Source organism: Chenopodium album, chromosome 20 (genome assembly GCF_948465745.1).
Source record: "Chenopodium album chromosome 20, dcCheAlbu1.1, whole genome shotgun sequence".
Taxonomy (NCBI): Eukaryota; Viridiplantae; Streptophyta; class Magnoliopsida; order Caryophyllales; family Amaranthaceae; genus Chenopodium; species Chenopodium album.
Genome location: NC_137853.1, coordinates 31,165,327 through 31,186,975, shown reverse-complemented (window position 1 = coordinate 31,186,975; position 21,649 = coordinate 31,165,327). Strand labels below are relative to the sequence as shown.

The 21,649-nt window shown below is 37.4% G+C and overlaps 1 protein-coding gene and 1 long non-coding RNA gene across 2 annotated transcripts in view; one reads left to right on the top strand and one right to left on the bottom strand.

Annotated features, from left to right (window-relative positions):
• Window positions 1-21,649, top strand: part of LOC145597023 (7-deoxyloganetic acid glucosyltransferase-like) — a 125,429-nt gene that overhangs the window by 84,898 nt on the left and 18,882 nt on the right. The gene's annotated exons all lie outside the window — the stretch shown is intronic.
• Window positions 9,589-16,741, bottom strand: LOC145597887 (uncharacterized). The gene is made up of 3 exons (XR_014103435.1): window positions 16,210-16,741; window positions 11,431-11,546; window positions 9,589-9,836 (listed from the first exon to the last, which is right to left on the bottom strand). It is a non-coding gene; the product is annotated as an uncharacterized LOC145597887 (long non-coding RNA).

The following is a 21,649-nucleotide window of genomic DNA, read 5'->3' as shown; positions in this document are numbered from 1 at the left end:
GATGTCGAGTAGCCCTAAAATCTCTTCTTTTCCGGTTCCTTCGAGGAATCATTGAGATGCTCACTAGAAGTGGATTTGAAACCAGTAGGGAGAACGCGGTAAGGTTGTTTGGGATGAAGGTGAATTGTGTTTCATTAGTTCTCTGCGCTTAGCATATTTTATGTTTCAGTCAACCTTGGATATCATGGAACGTGCATTCCCTTATTTGTTTAGGAAGTTTTGCATCCATTTGTGCTTGGTGATTTGAAAAAGTCCATTTCATTAGCATATGTTTTTCCTTTCACTTCTTTTTCATTTTATTTTTCATGCTTTGCCTCATTTTTGTTTTGAGAGTTATGGGTGAAGCTCTTTTGGAAACCCTTACGAGACCTCACTCGTCCTCATTGGCGACTTTGGGGTTTTAAGAGCTTGTTGTAACTAAAAACAATCGGGATTCCTATGATAGTGAGTTAGTGTATATTCCCATCCCCTTTTCTCTCTTTTCTTTATTTGAATAAGCCATTCATTTTCCTTACTTGGTTTTGTTTTGCTCGAGGACGAGCAAAAGTTTAGCTTTGGGGAATTTGATAAGTGTCATTTATGGCACCCAAATGGCGATATTTTAGAATGTTTTTGATCTCTTTTATAGCTTTCTTTCTATATTTTATCTTAGTTTTAACCATTTACTCTCTAGTTTATCTCTTTATTGCTTATTTTACCTTTTCTTCTATTTTTCGTAGATTTTATTGTCTTTTCTCTTTTATTTGTTCTCTCTTCTTTGTTTGTAGGTATAAGGTGAAGTCTGAGACCCCTCATGATGATTTCTCAGGTTGGAGGATGCTCAAAGTGCAAGGTGGAATCTCTTACATAGCTCATAAGGCAAGGAGTGGCTAGCTTCAAGATTTGGTGATTGCGCTCGCGTGCTGTGCTCGCATGAAAATATGGTGTTGAACCCACCGTAAACTCCATTTCGGAACTGCCATATCTAGTGACAATCAAGTGGAGCACACCACCTACATCAAGAGCGCACGAAGGAAATCCCCTGCTCCAGTGGCGCGGGCACGACCCCACCTGCGCGGGCGCGCCACCTGGGTTTCCTGGTCCGTACCCAGATCGTCACGGGCACGCATGCTCGTGAGAGGGCGCGCCCGGACGGTTCTATTTTTGGACGTCTTCCTTATTTCTCCCTAGTTAGTTACACTATAAATAACTTTTCCTTCTATTTTTGAGTGGGAGAACAACTAGAACTAGACTTCAACTTCCATCGTTGTACTAGATTTTAGAGAGAGAAACTTGAGAGAGAAATTGGTGATTTCTACTTTTGATCTTCTTCTACTTTAAATGCAAGCACAATTCCTTTGATTTGATCAAAGTTTGTAAGATTCTTCTTCTTCTTAATTCAATCTCTTTGCATTTGATTTTGATTAGTTGTTGCAATTTCAAGTTTATTAGTTTATTTAGTCTTAATTAGTTTGTTTTGCAATGATGATGATGTTTATGATAAATAGATTAGTTTTTCTTCTTCAATTTACAATGATTAGTGAGTAGAATCTTTGCTAGGGTGATGGTGAAGCATGCATGAATGATGGATAATTGCTAATTGAAGGATTTTTAATGATTTAATGTTGTAATTAAATTGGTTGATAGAATTGTGCATGTGTTTGGATTGATAGGAGTAGCTAACCTTGATTTTCAAGCTAGATTGCATTGTGATTCCTAATGACATGACCACTTGATTTAGGGATTGCATTTATTTATTGTATTTGATTTGTGATTGTTCTTGTTAATCATCCATAGAGGAAACCTAGCTTGACTTCTAGGAGATAACCTTTTGAGTTCTTTCGATTGCGATTACTATTTTCACTTGCAACGTTTGGTTGGTCGATTCCCCTCAATTAGCATCTTTATCTCGATTGCATGTGGATCCTAATCCCTAGTGCTTTTGATATTGAATTTCTTTAGTGATTAAGTTTCTTGAAACCATAGCTTACACAATCAACACCTTCCTATACTTCGAAATAACTTGACCCTAGGCTCTAGTAACCTTTCTCCCATTCCTCGTGGTTCGACCCTTGACTTACCCCTATACTTTGTTTAGGATTAGTCGAGTGTTTACAAATTTTGTTGATAAGGTTTTAACCATAAAACGACGTGTTTAAACCCTCTATCAGTGTATTATTCAAATACAGGGTTCAAAACCAATTATGGAGTTAATTATTCAGTGAAGTCAAGTGATCGGAAAGTCGGGCTAGAGGCCATCTCCGATCAGTGAGATTAATTAATATTAATCTCACAGATTTCCTTTGACAAAACCCAACAGGTCACACCCAAGCGTGGAACCGAACTAAGGTGACAAATTAAGCCGAATGTCTTAATGCGTTAATCAAGATAATTCGTACTCAAACGTCGGATTCTGAGCTTAGAGCGTCGGAATGGAGCGTCAAAACATAAAACAAGACGAACGACAAATCATACTAGGCTCGGTAGCCTTGTACAAGGTCTTGCCATACCACGAGAGTAGACCAAGGGCCATGGCGCATATACGTGCCAAAGGCAATAACCGCATCGCAAAGGCCTAGCATGCAACTAGCCTTGTGCGTGCTGGCTGGTGGCCTTAGCATAAGGCCTAGCAAGCATGCAAGGCCAAGCGGGCAGCAAGGCCGCCCAGCACAAGGCCCAACGCGCAAGGCTGGCATATGCGTGTGCTGGATGTGCCGCATAGCAAGGCTAACTGCTAGCCAGGCCTTGCGGTTGGCCCAGCAGCTAGCGCCAGGCTTGGAGCACAAGGCTGCCAGCGAAGCAGGCCTTGCTGCCCAAGGCGGCAGCTGGCCAGCTGGCGCATGGTGGGCGGACCGTAGACGCCTAAGAATGTCTCCCCGACTGAATCCCGATGATGAGGGAAGCCTTTCATTGCCATTTAGTTCGGGTTTAATATTGGAATAAAGGAGTAATTAATTTTAATTTTAAAATCCATTTAATTTAACTTTTCTAGCCCACGTTTATTTTAATCACAAGCCCAATCCATTTGTTTTAATCTTTATTCTTATTTTTATTTCTTATTCTTATTTTCCAACTTAATTTTCTAAAAATTATCTAAATCATAAAGTAATTTGAGTTTGAAATAAACTTCTAAAGGACTAAACGCGTTCAAAATCGTATTAAAATAGATGAATTTTTTTATAACCGGGACGTGCAAAGAATAAATTTAATAAAACCCAAAAAGTCAAAATATGGCGCGTGGCGATGATTGCGTCGCGCCAAGTTCCGTCGTGTCGCGACTATTTGCATAGTCACGCGACGTAATCCATCGCCACGCAATGATTCTTCGCAGGCGCGATGGGTTTTCGGATTTAGACGATTTAATTTTTATCTTTTTCCTGTTTATTTTTCTGTAAATATCGTGGCCTTTCGTGGGTTACAGACACTGTTTTCTTCTCACATATTCTCTCGTGCTCTCAATCTCTCATACATAATCTTTCAAAATTCCTCCTCCGAGTGCTCCTAGTCTCCTTGACATCAATACTTCACTCGAAGCTTTATTGGCGGTCCACGGCGTGAAAGGTTGATCATAAACCCCGAGGGTTTCAATCTAAACTCAATTTAATTTGTTTTCTTTAACTATTTAATTTAGTTTCTATCTATTTATATATTTTATTGAACTTTACCAATAGTTTATTCATGATGTAGTTTCAAGGTTTCGCAATCGAAGTAAGTAAATTTAATTATTCCTTTGTTTAGGATCGTTATTTTTCATTATTAGTATCATGTTTAGGCGTTTGTTGAGGCAAATATTGTTCTTTGCCAACAAGTCAAATACCCTATCTTGTTCTAGAGTATTAGGAGGCTGCCCCTCGAGTTACCGGTTTCAAAGATTGATAACCTTGCTAATGTAATAAAACAAATAATAAGGAAGTTTTTCCAAAGAAAGTAAAACAAGTTAGATTGCTTAAAGAAAACATATGACAAAAGATACAAATGCACTCCATTAATTAAAGGATAGAGTCAGGTTTACAATTGTACAAGTTGAAGGAGAGGTAACCTCCATAATCATACAATTTTAAAAGAAGAACGACCTTTAATACATGCTAAGAGAGACTAACTATCGCTAAACTATCGCTTGGCTACTAAGCCAAGGGAAACTACGAAAGCTAAAAAGGAAGCTTTAAAAGAAATGAAATGATTGTTGTTGATTAATTTGCTCCTCCCTTTCTTTGATCTTCGGTTATGGCTGACTCCCATAATTGTTGTGAAGTTACATCTCTGCGCCAACTCTCTTCAAAAATTAAATTACCCACTTTGCTTCCAAACCGGCTCATTTAGATGATACCAGCCTATTTTCATTATATTCTCGCTAGTTTAGCCTGAAACTTTTCACTGACCCTAAGACCCAAATTACTTAGTCAAAGTCAAGAAAAAGTCAACAAAAGTTAAAATCTGATTTTTGGGTGTAACAAATGCCCCCCTAATTTGGATGGTTGATGGCGTTTGAAACCAACTAAATTATGACTTTTTTTGTATAATAATAGAAGTATTACATATGTTTTATTTTGCAAGTAAAACACAAGGCATTAAACATTACTTCACATATATATATATATATATATATATATATATATATATATATATATATATATATATATATATATATAATAAGAACTTTACAAAAGAAGAGCATTTCAAAACTTAGTAGTTTTGAATTGTGTATGCTCTTTAAAGAGTTAAGGCCAAATAGATACAGCGATATACTTATTGGGTTGACTCTAGTATCCAGGATCATCCTGAATCATCGCCACATCATTTCGTAATTAAGGATTATCGAGATAGTCTTCAAATTCATCATCGCTAGGCTCTAAGAGAAGCCAATTGATCGTGTGATGCTCGAAGATCTCCTTATACCACAATTGACATGTATAATTGTACATCAGGGTATGTATTTCCCCCTCTGTCCCTCTGGTCACTTTGACCTTGTAGTATCGCCAAGAAAAAGGAATTTTCCTTGCCTCTAACTTCCTACCAAATGAGGGAGGAAAGATTGCTCTAATCTCTCTAGCCCACCCCTTACAGACCAGGGCAGTGTTCGCTTTGTCTTCCTTCTCTTCTAGTTTGGGAAGGATGAAATTTTCTCAAGAGATCGGCATTTGCCTCCACCGGGAAAGCGCTGTGGCTGGCAGGACCTTATTATCTTCAAGGATGGCAGGCCTTTCTTCCCATCTCTTGTTAATTCTCCTATTCAAGCGGTTTCTCTTTCTATTCCTGTAATTTCTCCTCCATTTAGCACGTCTGCCCATAGCCAAGTGGTGGTTTGGACATTCGTTTGGATACCCTATTGATCCATGGAGCACATTATCAATGTAGAATACTCCTACTCCGTAAATTTCTCCATTGGATCCAATATGCACCATTTGGATGGGTTGCATAAGATCTTCCATGATAATTTATGAAAATTTAACTTTTTAGAGAGTAGGTGAAGAACTCTGACAAATTAAATATTCTAGTGGGAGAAAGAAAGAGAAAGAAAATAAACTTGGCTTAATGAAGAAAGAAAACGAGCGAAGTGACTATAGATATTTATAATCACTCTTGCGTCACTCTTTGACGGTTAAAATTCTCCGTAACTTCAATACATCTTGGTAAAACCACGTATCCTTCCACATTCTTGACGTCATTTCATTAAAACTTCCATTATTCTGTCTTAAGGGGAATGTATTTTGAAATAAACCGTCACAGATATTACTTGGTAACTTCCACCTCCAAGTTAATAATTACTGATCATTTAATTTTTTTGGTAATTTGGAAGTATCTTTTCAATTAAATGACAATAAATATTGTTGTCTGTCAGTTGGTAAGTCGTGAAAGAAATTATAATTAACACCCATATATTTTAATTTCTGAAAATTAAGAATATATTTATGTGGGTATAATCCTAAATTAATTGTATCGCCTGATCAAACAACCAAAATATATATTTTTCATTGCATAAATACTTAATGAGACCATTCCAAGTTTGAGCAAGATAAAAATTAAACTTTACAGAGTTAAGACATAATAAAAAAACATGTTTAGGTACTTAGTTTTAGTAGAACTAAGAACAAGTAACACATCATGTTTGAGTACATAACTCATTCATCAAAAGTTAGTTCACTAGGACAAAAGAAATCGAACTAAGCAAACCCTAGCCTTGATCAACTCCAAGCATGATTGGGGCTTTTGGGGCTTTTGTGTGCTGGTTCGAACATATCAGAAGACAAATAAGAGTTATCCCCTTGCTCTATTATCATCATCCTCCCTAAACTCCTTGGTGGTGATTTTCTTACCTTCTTTTGTCGCCTTTTCTCCACATGCTTACCTTCGTCTCTCCGGCTCCTGCGGCTCCTCTTCTTCCTAATGGGTTCATCTCTTAGAACCAAATAAAGATGAAAGCTAAGGCTTGCATTGCCAAACATGGCCTAGCGCTCGTGCTCTATTTCTTCTGCCTTTTCAACCTCCTTCTCCATCTTGTCCTAGCTCTTTAGCAAACTTTCGTGCTCTTGGTTGTCTTCATCTTCTAAGCATTGCTTCTCTTTCTTAGGGAACTCCATGAATAGTTCATTTAGGCCTAGATCAACCCTAGTTGTCCCCTTGGGATGAGACTCGGCAGTACGAGAATTTGGACTTCCCATAGCTCAAAGCGAGAAAGAGATTTGGAATATCTGTTGAACTTAGCTTTTCAGACAAAAGATTTTAGTTGAGAGAGAAGATACACTTTGCATTTTTTAAGTGAGGAGTGAATTAATGATCTCAACCTATAATTATAAGTTGAAATAAATGCTCCCATTACTTTTATATTATGTGTGATTTTTCGAAAATTACCTAGCAATTACCTTATAAAAACTTATCAATAGTATTACTTGATACACTTTGTCGAAGGGTAATTTGGTAATTTCTCACTTTCATCGCTTGATCCGCAATTGCCAAATTAAGCCTTAAAACGCTTCGTTTAAGGTTGCGCTTCTCAATTTTCAATTCAAAATCGATTTCTTTTTACAAGACTCTGCCCAACCATTTATATTGTTTTGTGTCTGAACAAAATCAAACGGTACAATTTAACTAACTCCTCAACGCTTGGAAAAGCTATAAAAAGCTTCAAAGCGTCCTTTACAATATCTCATCACTAATTCACTCTCTGATCTTCCAATCCTTTCAACCCCAATTCGTTTGAACTTTGCGAAGTATAAAATGACTTCTCTTCCTTTGCAAGAAGTGCTCAAATTGATAGGCGGTCGCACACCTAACAAAAATTATACTTAACAAGACCTCCTAATTATGTAGTAAGGTAAGTCAGGGTCAATCCCACATAGAGAAGGTTGTTTAACAATCAACTTTTACCGATGACAAAACTAAATAAGAGATAGAATGACGGATTAAATAACTACGACTACTGAAATATCAAATACGAATCAATTAATAATAAAAACATCTAAAATTAATTATCACTTCTAGCATAATCAATACAAGACAAATTCCTAACCTAACCAATTAATTATATGTTCACAAGGAAAGGCACGCTCTATAAAATACTAAAGATCTCTCCCAAGTTGTCAATGGCTTCCCTAATGAACAATCAAACTTACTTCCGTGTAATCATGCAAATTAAAGACATTAAGTCCGGCACCCTAACTTCGTAACAATCCATTCTACCTACTGCCGTGGAGAATTTCATACCCTTAATTGATCTATTCAAATCCGTCAAAACCCAACTCCCGTTGCGATCAAGACAATGGAATAATAACAATACCAATTATCCCTAATCTAGTATTAGCATAAGCACAATCAATTAAGCATGAACAATATAAACAATTAGTTGAGAATTTAAAAGAACAGATCAAGCATCAATCATGGCTATTGTTCAACCTAACCCTAAAATAATAATATATTCTAGCATAATAAAAGAAAGAGAAGAAGAAAACATAATACTTGAATTAATAAAATAAAACTAGAGAGAAAACTAGGGTTCTAAACTAACCGGGTTCTCAAATAATAAAGCCAAGGAGTATTTATAATAAAGCTAGGAATTAATATAGAACTAGGTTAGTTCAGAGAAACGGATTTTCAAATCCGTCTCTAGTTCAGAGACGGATTTGAAAATCCATTTCTAGTTTAGAGACGGATTTTAATTTACATAATTCGTCTCTAAAGTAATATTTTACATAATTCGTTTTGAAAATAATTTAGAGATAGAATGAAAAATTCGTCGCTCATTTCAGCAACGGAAAAAACAAAATCCGTCTCTAATTTATCAACGGAAAAAAAATCCGTCTCTAAATTTAGCAACGGAAAAAAAATCCGTTACTAATTTAGCAACGGAAAAAATATCCGTTTCTAATTTAGAGATGGATTTTTAATTCCGTTTCTAATTTAGAGAAGGATTTTTTAATTCCGTCTCTAATTTAGAAAAGGATTTTTTAATTCCATTTCTAAATTAATTTAGAAACGGATTTTTTAATTCCGTCTCTAATTTAGAAACGGATTAAATTCCGTCGCTAGGATTCTCTTTCTATATGGACATTTTTTTGTAGTGTGAAAATGCGTCCTAAAACTTAGTAAATTGCTCTTTTCATGTGATATCAAGCCTTAGACACCTAAAAATAAGTAATATTAACATGTTATGAGAAAGAAAGAGTTCATTTGATAAGAAATGTAGAGAATAGGATAAGTAAAAGTCAAATAGGCCTTAATTGGTTGAATTTGGATGAAAATGCGTCCTAAAACATAGTAAATTGCTCCTTTTATGTGATTTCAAACCTTAGCCACCAAAAACTAAGTAATATTGACATGTTATGAGAAAGAACTAGTTAATTTGATAACAAATGTAGAAAATGGGAAAAGTAGAAGTCATATACGCCTTATTAGGGCCATTTTTGATGAAAATGCGTCCTAAAACTTAGTAAATTGCTCCTTTTATGTGATTTCAAACCTTAGCCACCAAAAACTAAGTAATATTGACATGTTATGAGAAAGAACTAGTTAATTTGATAACAAATGTAGAAAATGGGAAAAGTAGAAGTCATATACGCCTTATTAGGGCCATTTTAGATGAAAATGCGTCCTAAAACTTAGTAAAATGCTCTTTCATGTGGTTTTAAACCTTAGCCACCTAAAACTATGTAAAATTGACATGTTATGAGAAAGAATGAGTTCATTTGATAAGAAATGTGGAAAATAGGCAAAGTACAAGTCATATTTGCCTTATTTAGTTGAATTTCACTACAACAAATAATGCTTTTTACAGCGGTTTTTGGACCGCTATTAACCGCCCCGCTGTAAAAACCCATATGAGCTTTTTACAGCGGTTTATATAACCGCTGTAATATGTGTATCTAGGATTCCGCAAAAGCTCTCAATTACAGCATATTAAAACCGCTGTAAAATGTGTGCTGTTAATGGTATTGCCGCCAAATTTCAAAAAAACATTTAATAGCGATATTTTGAAACCGCTATTAAAAGCTTTTTTTGGGAATATTTTTTTACCCGTAATAGCAATATTTGTTTTTCTTGTAATATATATTTTCTTGTATATCACAACCTAGTACATGTTTCATAAAACATCAAAAATTGTACATAAAAAGTATATAAAACAATGGTAATTTTGTATTAATATTGAAGATCTAATAAAGAGTTTTACAAGGTCATAATAAAACTAACTATTTAAAGAAACGTGTTCTAAGAAAAAGACGAAAAATCGAAATACACAAAAACACCTAAATTTGTTGATTCCTTCCATCTAGCTACATTTGTTGGACTACATAGCGCACCCACTAAGTTCTTACTTCATCAATTTGAATGTGATCATAACTGAGAAACTGGCAATCTGAAAATTACTGCAAAATAAAAATAAAAGAGTATGAGATAACAATATACACACAAAAATAAGCAAATAAATTTTTGTATGCCAAGATATTAAGTAAATCATATTTTATCCACATTTAATTAGGAGTTAATTAGTTAAATATACAATTAGGATAGAAATTTGGGAGTCCAATAAATAAATTAATTATGTCAACAACTGAACACAAAATTATAAAGCAACAGACAACTACAACAGTATAAAAGCAATAGGCTAGCAGCAGTACATACACCAAGACATTAACAAAGAGAGCTAAAGGTCAGAGCAGCAGGAGTATACAACATCCATCAACAAGCCAAAGAAATTCCAGTAGAAAAAGAAATTCCAAGCAAATTGTAGTTATTCTCCCATATCTAACTTCAAATTTATCCATTCTAAGGCAATTCACTGGAAAATAACCGCAATTACTCTAAATTGAAATCCAAGCCAGCAAAGCAACAATCACCACAAAATTGCAAGACAACAAACCCTAAATTATAGCTTCAAAAAGATAGTACAAGGTTTTAACAAGGAGAGAGAGAACCTTATAATACGCCAGAGTTGATGAAGCAGCCGGATTCCGTTTACGTGGCAGCAGTGACAGGAGCAGAACGTGACAACAGCATAACATAGCAAATAGCAGGCAGCCAGGAAGCAGTAGCTAACATCAGGGGGTGCAGTAAGGGGAAGTAGCAGCAAGGTAAGATAGTAGGGGGGCAACAGAAGGGGGGAATAGCAGAAAGGGGAACCAGTAGAAAGGAAAAACTGATTTGCATAAAATTAAAGTTTATGAGTTTATAAAGTAGAGCCGTTGTAGAGAATCTAAACTATAGAGACAAAAGGACTTTTGAGTTTTGCTTGAGTAACCTTATTATTGGCATAAAAGTCAGATCACATATATAATTTTATTTTTTTTTAACATAATTGTTAGTAGAATAATTAAAAAAATGAAATACTATCATATTGACAAGGTTAATAACTTGGATCAGACAATAATCTATCTTCATTTCATATTTGACTTGATGAAGTATTATCCTACAAGGTTATCATACACTAATTAAGGGCCCCACTACTACATTCACATGCAGTTCTAAATATGGAGGTAACAGAGAAAAGAGGGCTTCAATTCATCTTAGATCATCTTTAATTAACGAGTACTGCTGCATGTGATTACTAATCTTTCTCTACCTATCTAAGCTATTTATCAATGATTTTTTTTATTCTCTCTACTAATGATTTGTAAAGGAAGTATACTTCTTTATATAGGAATTCTCCGTATGAATTGAAATACTTGTCATATTAATGATTTGTATACTACGAAAAGCTATTACTCTAGTGACTATATTAAATTAGATAACACTAAAATATCAACTTAACCACCAAAATCACAATTTATTCAAAAAAAATATGGAGTAGGATTTACACTAAGTATCAAAATATTTGTAAATCTCACCTGGCAGTGACTCCCTTCTTTGTTCTCAATAATTCAACATCTTTATTATTCATGTTATGCATAAACAACTGCTCTTTCTCATCATCACCATAAGCACAAACAAAATCAAAAGCCACAATAAAGCACGCAGACAAACCTCTAATCATATTCGCTACACTAAATCCTCATTCACTTCACGCATAATCGTACCATCACTACCACGTCGCACCGTCACACACGATGCCATCTGAACAGAAGCAACTCATGGGAGACCTGGAAATGCCACATTGGCAGCAACTATACAGTTAGCAAGGCAAGGGGGAAGCAACTTAGTCTACCACAAAATTACATACTATCCGAAAACAAAGCCACTTCTAATTTTCAGTTTCAACAATCAGTTTAATCACAAAGTATAAGATGAAACAATGGATTGAACGAACTGATGATCTACTCATTTACGAATTACCAGTACATGTAATCTCATATATAGCTCCCATTGTTCAATATATAAATCGTTCTCTTTTTACTAAACTACTCGTTTTTATAATAGGACTTATAGGAGTTGAATATAAACTATCTAAGAGGGGACCATTTTTGTTGTAGGACATTATAACTACTTTTTAGTTCTTAATTACTCTATTGTACAGAGTTAATAATATGTCACATTCTTGATTTCTCATAACTAAGAATATGCATGATTTCCCAAAGCATCCTAAACAATAGCTAATTGTGTTATTATTTCTAACCCCCTCCTTAACTATTTTTAAAAAAGGGAATATTAAAAGTTTTAATCAATCAATCAATCAAAGCCTTAATCCCAAAAGTGGGGTCGGCTAACATGAACCAAATTTGATTATTCCGTGTAGTCATCAACATAAATCTTTCTCCTCCATCCCTTACGATCCAAAACTTCATCCTCACGTAAATCCATGCACTTCATATCCTTCCTCACTCCTTCCAACCAAGTCATCTTTGGTCTCCCTCTTCCTCGTTTAATCCCTCCATGGTCCCACTCTTCCACTCTTCGCACCGGTGCACCCTCGGGTCTCCGTCTTACATGTCCAAACCAACGCAGACGATTTTCCCTTAATTTATCTACAATGCCCGCCACACCTACTTTCTTGCGAATAACCTCATTTCTGATTCTATCTCTTAAAGTGTTTCCACACATCCACCTTAACATGCGCATTTCCGTAACCTCCATCTTTTTAATATGCTCTTTCTTAGAAGCCCAACATTCTGTACCATAGAGCAACACTGGTCTTATGGCAGTCCTGTAGAATTTTCCCTTCAACTTTAAGGGAATGCTGCGGTCGCATAGCACTCCCGTGGCCGCTCTCCATTTAAGCCACCCTGACTTAATCCTGTGGGTCACGTCTTGATCAATGTCACCATTCTTCTGGATGATCGACCCTAGGTACTTAAAACATTCACTCATGGTCAAATCCTTTCCATCCAAACTCACCACTTCATTGCTTGTCCCCCTCTGAGTGCCAAAACGACATACCAAATATTCAGTCTTACTCCGACTTAGCTTAAACCCTCTAGATTCCAACCTTTGCCTCCATTGCTCCAACTTGACATTAACCCCATCCTTAGTCTCATCCACCAAAACGATATCATCTGCGAACAGCATACACCATGGAACCTCATCTTGAATTGGTCTAGTTAATTCGTCTAGAACCGTTGCAAAAAGAAAAGGGCTTAATGCAGACCCTTGATGCAATCCGATTGTAATAGGGAAATCTTTTGTCAACCCTCCGCATGTCCTCACATTTGTTGACACATCCCGATACATATCCTTAACTAGGTCTACATACCTTCGTGGGATACCTTTCTTGAACATTGCCCACCAAAGTATCTCTCTTGGCACCTTGTCATATGCCTTCTCTAAATCAATAAAGACCATATGAAGATCTTTCTTCTTTACCCTATAAAACTCCATCATTTGTCTTATCAAATGGATTGCCTCCATAGTAGATCTCCCAGGCATAAAACCAAATTGGTTATCTGAAATGCTTGTGCATGCCCTCAACCTTTGTTCAATCACCCTTTCCCACAACTTCATAGTATGGCTCATAAGCTTAATTCCTCGATAGTTAGAACAATCTTGAGCGTCTCCTTTGTTTTTATAAACCGGGACCAAGGTGCTCTTCCTCCAATCTTGTGGGATCCTTGTAGCCGTCCATATCTTGTTGAAAAGGTTTGTTAACCAATCAATACCAATCTTACCCAAACACCTCCACACCTCTATCGGTACCCCATCAGGGCCAACCGCCTTCTTAGGTTTCATCTTCCTCAGTGCAATCTCCACCTCTACTCTCCTAATCCTTCGCACATACTCCATGTTGATTTCTTCATCACTCATAGAGGTATCTCCTATCACAACTCCATTACTTCCATTAAATAATTCATCGAAGTACCCCTTCCACCTGTCCTTGATGCCCTCCTCTTGCACTAGGACCATTTGGTTCTTATCTTTGACACACTTCACCATGCCAATATCCTTCCTTGCCTCTTGTCTTCTCTTTGCCATCTTATAAATGATCCTTTCTCCCTCCTTGGGATCAAGCTTTTCATAAACCTCCTGATATGCCTTTTCTTTTGCTTGGCGAACAGCTGCCTTTGCCTTACTCTTAGCCTCCTTATACGCTGCAAAGGTTTCATCACTCCTACATTTTCCTAAGGCTTGATAGCATTCCCTTTTTTGCTTAATTACTGCTTTCACCTCTTCATTCCACCACGAAGTATCTCTCTGTACCGAAGTTCTTCCCCTTACTTCCCCTAAGACCTCTTTGGCCACTCTTAGGAAACAGTTCTTCATTCGTAACCAGGTCATGTCCGGATCCACCTCTCCATCCCAATCCGCTTCTTCAATTACCTTTTCTGTAAAAACCTTAGCTTTTGCATCCCTTAGGGTCCACCATCTTATCCTTGGTTCTTCTTGTCTAACTTTTTTCTTCGCCTTCTCTTTCAGACGAATAGTCATTACCAATAGCCGGTGTTGGGTGACCACACTCTCCCCTGGGATAACCTTACAGTTTATGCAACTTTGTCTATCTATGCTCCTTGTGAGCAGGAAGTCTATTTGAGTTGCATTTGCTCCATTCCGAAAAGTTATCAAGTGTGAATCCCTCTTCTTAAACCAAGTATTAGCCAAAATTAAATCATATGATTGGGCAAAATCCATAATAGCTTCACCACCGGCGTCCCTCTGCCCATACCCAAAGCCTCCATGGACACTCTCATAGCCATCTCGGCTCGCCCCAACGTGCCCATTTAGATCCCCTCCAATATATAACTTCTCTGAGTGGTGGACACCCTGCACCACCTCGTCTAGGTCCTCCCAAAATTGTCGTTTCTCTTCTGCATCTAAACCCACTTGGGGAGCATAAGCACTGATAACATTCACAATCTCCTTGCCACATAGCAACTTCAGCCTTATCAACCTATCGTTCTTCCGATAGACCTCGATCACCTCTTTTGCCAACCTCTCATCGAGAACCACACCAACTCCGTTCCTAGCTCCACCATTCCTTGTTCTGTGGCTCGTTTCTTGCCCAACATACCATACCTTATACCCCAAAACCAAGCCTCGAGCTCCTTCTCCTGTCCATCTTGTCTCTTGGAGGCACATGATGTTCACGCGTCGTCTTTTCATTACTTCTACCAATTCTGCTGATTTTCCCGTAAGAGACCCCACATTCCAAGAACCAATCCGCAAACTAAATTCTTTTCTCCCACGCTCCCTCCTGATCCCAACTCCAAGTCCTTGATTATTTGACACCACAATTGGGCAATATGGCGCGTCGCTTCTGGGCGACGACCTAGCAACCCTTACATACTTATCACTGCACCCGGGTCTGGGAAGTGCAGCGCGTCGCTCAGTAGGGAACGCCCCAATGGCACGCCCTTGCTCATTTGACACCACACTCGGGCAATGTGGCGCGTCGCTTCTGGGCGACGACCTAGCAACCCTTGCATACTTATCACTACACCCGGGTCTAGGAAGTGCAGCGCGTCGCTGAGTAGGGAACGCCCCCACGAAAATATCTGTTTGGCTCATGTCATGGGATGTGACGAAGTTTTATACTGGCTGTCACTGGCCTACCGTAACCCTCCTCCTTTATCCAGGCTTGGGACTGGCAGCGGGAAACCCACTGGCGGAGTTATTAAAAGTTTTAATCAAGAGCTATAATTGATTAAAAAGGCAACAACTCTTTTCTAATACGGAAGCACCCACAAATCTACAATTTCCCTTGTTCCATGAGCATCCACAAAAGAAGCACTAGCTTGACAAGATTTTCGAACTACACCCTCCAAGTCAGAAGGCAAGCAACTTTTAAATAATTTTAACGACATGGCCATCATCATATTTCAACGATGGACAAAATATACGCCAGTTAGGCTGAGGATTATACTTATACAAGTTATCAAACAATCATATACTGATCAAATTGGCATGATATCTACTCATCCAATCCAACTTGATAATCACAAATTACAACATAGATTTGAGAAACCATAAAAAAACTAAAGAAAGAAACTACTATACCATTGCAATCAGAAGAAAGACGAGACCTCAAAAAAGGCAATAATTTTTTCCATTCCTTTCCAGCCACACCATTTACATCTGCCGACATTTCATGACAAAATAAAAATCTCACAACAAATTTGATGAATTTCGTGTGGTAGCCTTCTTAAATTTGACGAATTATGAAAATAATTAGTGATTTCGAAACTAATTAGGTATAGCAGCATCCATTAGTAAGCCAACGAAATTAAATCCTAAATCCCTAAAAATCAACAAATCTAAATCTTAGACAACTAAATTCTAAATCAACAACAATAATATTAAGATTATAAGAAAATTAGACAACAAATTTATGAAAAAAAACACAAATTAGGGTAAAGAGAAGACAGAATAATTTATCACCTTGAATTGAAGATGGTGGTCGACGGCTATCTTGGATAGTGGGTACACGGTGGTCGGTGGTTGGCCTGGTCTACAGGCGCACGGTAGGTGGTCGGCATCTTGAAGGTCACCGTTGAAGATCCTTTGGATGTTTGAGAAAGTGGTGGTTTGTAGAATAGGAATTGAAAGAAGGGCGGGTTATATTTCTGTAATAGGCTTTAACAGGGTAATTCTTCTCCCTGCACCGTGCTGTACACAGCACAAGGGAAAACTATTATAATATGACGATTGTGGGGCCCAGTTGCGTTAAAAGGTGTAGGTTTATACGAAGTAAATGTAAAGGTGTATAATATACAAAATATGCGGTATTTTGAGGTCCCGTTGATACCGTTGTTAAACAGTGTCCCGTTGAAGACTCTAATTGAATTGAATGCTCTCTAGGTTTTGAATTTCGTTGAGTTCAACACTTGTACTGTCTTCTCCTCACACTTCTCTTCAGTTAGCAGTTCAAGTGTTAAGAACAATTCTGATCGCACTTCTCCTCGCACTCCCAAGCAGGTAAATGGTGATTTAATTAGTTGGTATTTGTTTTTGGGGAATAATAATGGTGTTGGTGTTTTGTTCGGTTAGGGTTTGTGAATTGCAAATATTAATTTTGGGCGTTTGAAGCGGAAGTGGCGGCGAGTGATTGCTTGAGCTGAACCTGCTTGGGTCATTAGATTTGTAAGTGAAATCATCGGTCAGTAGCTAAGTTATTGAATATTAGATTTGTATGACATTAGGTAAATCATTAGTTTGTAGTTAAATTATGGAAAGTAGTTTAATTATTGTAAATAAATTATTGCTTTCTAGCTAAATTGTTGGTGTTTTGGTAAAGTTTTGAAGCTTACATGACAAAATCGGATTATCCATTATTGAATATTGCTTTAAAAAGTTGATAAAGTAAACTAGTTTGGTATATCATCTTGTTATTGGAGTAATGTGTAATGATTTCTGTGGAAAATGTTTGTTATTGTATTGTATTTGTGTAGTTAGTGATTTGATTGCATTGATTTACAATAAATGGTTGATTTGGGGAGTTTAGTATATATGTCTGTATTTGTGTTAGAATATGTCCGTGTTTGTGTTAATTTGCCTTGAATATAGGTGTAAATGTCAGAAGAAGCTGATGGTTGTTTGTTGGGGGAAAAAGGAGAGGATGAAAGATTTGAGGAAGATGAAGTGATGTTTATTGGGGATGATAAAATGGGTGACGATGAAGGTAAAATGGTTGTGGATTATGTAGAGGAGGGGAGTGGGGAAAGTGGAGGATATTTCACTCCAGATGAGAACGAGTGCAAGTCTATGGTGAACATGGACTGTGTTACCGTGGAGCCCCCTCAGGTCGGTATGATTTTTGATACGTGGCAAGAAGCGGATTTGTATTACAATGCGTATGGCAAGCAGCAAGGGTTTGGGGTGGTGCTTGCTCAAAGTGCCTATAAGGTTGTGAGAGGAGTTAAGGATAAACGTGCTTCAACATGGAAATGCGACTGTTATGGTAAACCAGATACAAGGAAGAAAGTTGGTGGGAAAAGAGTGGCAAGGATTTAGAAGGGGAACCCGTAGCAACGAAGAAGTCCAAAAAATGTGGGTGTCTTGCAAAGATATATGCTGGATTGTTGCCGAATGGGAAATGGGAGTTGAAGAAGGTGGAGTTGGAGCATAAGAACCATAATCCAACCCCTTCCAAAGCATTGCTAGTTCCGAAGTATAGACTGGCAGAATTGGAGAGGATGCCTCATGTTAGGAAAAAGCTTAAATTTGCTGATGATGTTGGGATAAGCACTTCAACTATGCATAACCTGATGGCTAGTAAGAGGAATGGCCTAGATAATATGCGTTTCACTAAGAAGGACTTGCATAACTTAAGGGCGAGGGAGAAGAAGTTGAAATTTAAAGATGGTGATGCAAATGCAATGATGAATTATTTTCAAATGATGCAGACTAACAACAAGAATTTCTTTCACATGCAGCGGTTAGATAAGAACGGTGTACTGCAAGATGTTTTGTGGGTTGATGCTCGAAGTCGAGCTGCTTACGAAGACTTTGGGGATGTTGTTTGTTTTGATACGACATTCCTATTGAATAAATATGATCTGCCATTTGCAAATTTTGTCGATGTTAATCATCACGGTCAGACAACTTTGCTTGGTTGTGCTCTTATTTCTCGTGAAAACACTGAAACCTTCAAGTAGGTGATCTGTTACTTTCTTGTAATTTTGATCTCTTAATTGTATTAAATTTGGATGTAATTGCTGAGATATTTTTCTGTTAATAAATATGAATTTTTGATCTGTTAATAAAAGAAGCATTTTTGATTAGGTGGGTGTTTTCTACTTGGATTGATGCTGTAGGGGGGATCCCTCCGATGGCTATCTTGACTGATCAAGATGCAGCCATGCGCAAGGCGTTGAAGGAAGTTATGCCACAAACAAGGCATAGATGGTGTCTGTGGCATATCACTGAAAAATTCGGCAGCAAGTTAGGGAAGTGTAAAGGGTATGGTGAATTTAAAGATGAGCTGAAAAATATTATTTATGATAGTTTAAGTATGGAAGAGTACCAATTGAGGTGGAAGGAGTTTATAGCTACGCATAAGCTAGAGAGTAACTTGTGGTTGGCTGTTTTGTACTCGGAGAGGGAAATGTGGATTCCGGCGGCAATGAAGCACATGTTTTGGGCTGGAATAAAGACAACTCAAAGGTCGGAGAGCATCCATAATTTTTTTGATGAGTTTTTTGATAAGCATACTGGTCTGTGTGATTTTGCTGAGAGATATTTTAGGGCTATGGAACACCGCATTGAAGCAGAACGGTTGGCTGATGGGAATTCTGCTATGTATCTTCGTGGCCTAATAACAGATTTTAAGATAGAAGAGACATTTAGGAATGTATATACGGATGCGAAATTCGTGGAGGTGCAACGGGAGTGTAAGAGGTTGATGTATTGTAATTGCAGCAGCATGAAGGAGATAGGAGAGGGGTTGTATGAGCACCTTATCAAAGACAGAGTTTATGTCTTCAGTGACATTGACAAGAAGGAGAAACCAGTAAACAGGTGGCGAATGTACCGGGTATTGTACAATGCTAAAACAGAAGAAGTTGAATGTGAATGCATGTTGTTCGAGTGCAATGGGATTCTTTGCAGGCATTGTATTAATGCTCTTGAGGTCCAACAAATCCCTGATGTGCCAAAGAAATACATTTTGGATAGATGGCGGAAAGATATTTACCGCAAGCATACTAGAGTAAAAGTAGCATACCATGATCTGTCTAAGACTGCGGAAGTTCTTCGGTATGATAAGATGATGGTTGCATTTGAGCCAATATCATGTCTTGCAAGTGACAATGACGAGGCATTGACAATGGTTATTGATGCGCTTCAACAGTTAGAGGTGAAGCTTAAGGAGGTAGTGAAACCAGCTCTTCCTCTGAGTAGTGTTGGTGAGGCCAAGACTAAGAGCACGCCACATAGTGTTAACAACGCATTGGTTTCAGCCCAATTTCATACTCCTTCCTCTATGGGCAGGAGTTTGGTTGTAGGTGGACTTTTGGCTGAACGTGAAGATGAAAATGCGATTGTGAATATATCCCAACCAATTGCATGTGGCATTAAGGATCCGCCTACAAACAGAGGACCTGGGTGTGTCAGAGCTACAAGGTTTATGACGACGTTCGAGGAAGTGTGTCGTCAAAAGGAAGAAAGGAGGAAAAAATATGCAGAGAAGCAGCGGCGACTGGAGCGAGCAAAAAAAAAGCAAGCAGATGCATCCGGTGATTGTAATGAGTTGACTGATCAAGGTGTAGCAAGGCAAATCGACTTTGATCACAGCTTAATTGAAAGTTTGCAGGTGATTTGGTCAAATTATTTCAATTGCATTAAGTTTATACAATTATGTGATATTAATTCAAAGTTTGTAGCATATGTGAACTTGATTTGAGACGAAATGTGGTATGTGCTTTGACCAGTTTAGCGAAGATACGGTGGGGAATCAGGATAGAACAGCCAGTGACTGCTGCGATTACTCGGAATCGATGTGCTTTGATGGGGTGTTTCCTGAGGATGGAGTGTTGCCTGAGGATGAGTTCATAAAACGAAATGGTCTTCAGTGGGGTTCCTGAGTGAGTTGCAACTGTTGGGCCTATATGAATTCAGTAAGATGATTCATGGGTTTCCTGACTGAGTTGCAACTGTTGTCATTAAGTTAGGAAATGATACTTTGTTAGGAATTGGAAGCTATTTAGGAGTTGCAAATTAAGATGATTCATGGGCCTATGTAATGGACTTTACAAATGGACTTTATGCGCAACTAAATCTGCAAATGGACTTCATTCTAAAACTTTGGTATGGTCCAATTTGTAGTTTATGTACATTATTCTAAATCTTTAAATTAATGGTCCAATGTGTCCAATGTGTTTGCATGTTACAAAATATGCATGTGTTTGCATTCAACATGTTAATAATTAACATTAGAAATTAATATTAACCTTACAAAAAACATATTTGGGATGTGATGTCGTAGTTATTTAAAAAATAATGATTTAAAATATGTAATGATATTTGGAAATTAAAAGACTTCAAATTAATAGTGCGAAATTAATAGTGCATGGAGTAGTACGAAAATACTACTCCAATTAGAAATACAAACATAGTAGTTCGATAACTGGAATTTAGGAATACCCGGAATCTAGAAATAATACATTATAATAGAACAGAGACATAATTCATATCATCAACCGAAAATTAAACAACCTTACATTACTAGAACCATAGAAGCAGCAACACAGCACAAGCAGCTAGAAGACATCACAAACGCTACTCCTCGTCACCACCAGAACCCTAATTCGCCGCCCCAGACGTACCAGCTCCATCTTCACCACCTTGCCCCTTTACCTATATTTTACAATATTTTTAGTCAAATATATTAGTAATGATATTCATAATATAGTAACATATATATAATGTAAAATATGAGAATAATGTAAGAATAATATGAGAATAATGTGACAATAAGTAATGATATTCATAATATAGTAACAATAATGAAGAGTACGATGGTTTGAGACTCACTTTGAGAGAACCCAACCCGAGCAACTCGCTTGTGCCTCCATTATTGAACATAGTTTCACAGTCCACGACACTAGCATCCCATAACACAACGATGCCCCCTTTAGAACCAAGTCCTGGCAGACTAGCCTCATGCAAATTTTTTTTCAGAATATTACCATACAAACGGTTCCAGTTCCTTAGGGTAGCTCGTGTCTCAAGAAGAATTAAAATTCCGGGGTTGTGCTTATCAACTACGGACTGGAAATTAGCAACAAATGATGGTCTAGATACGTCACGAACATTCCACACTACAATTGGTGTTCCTATTGGCAAGGTAACGGAATTTGGTTCAACAGTGGGAGTTAGTGTT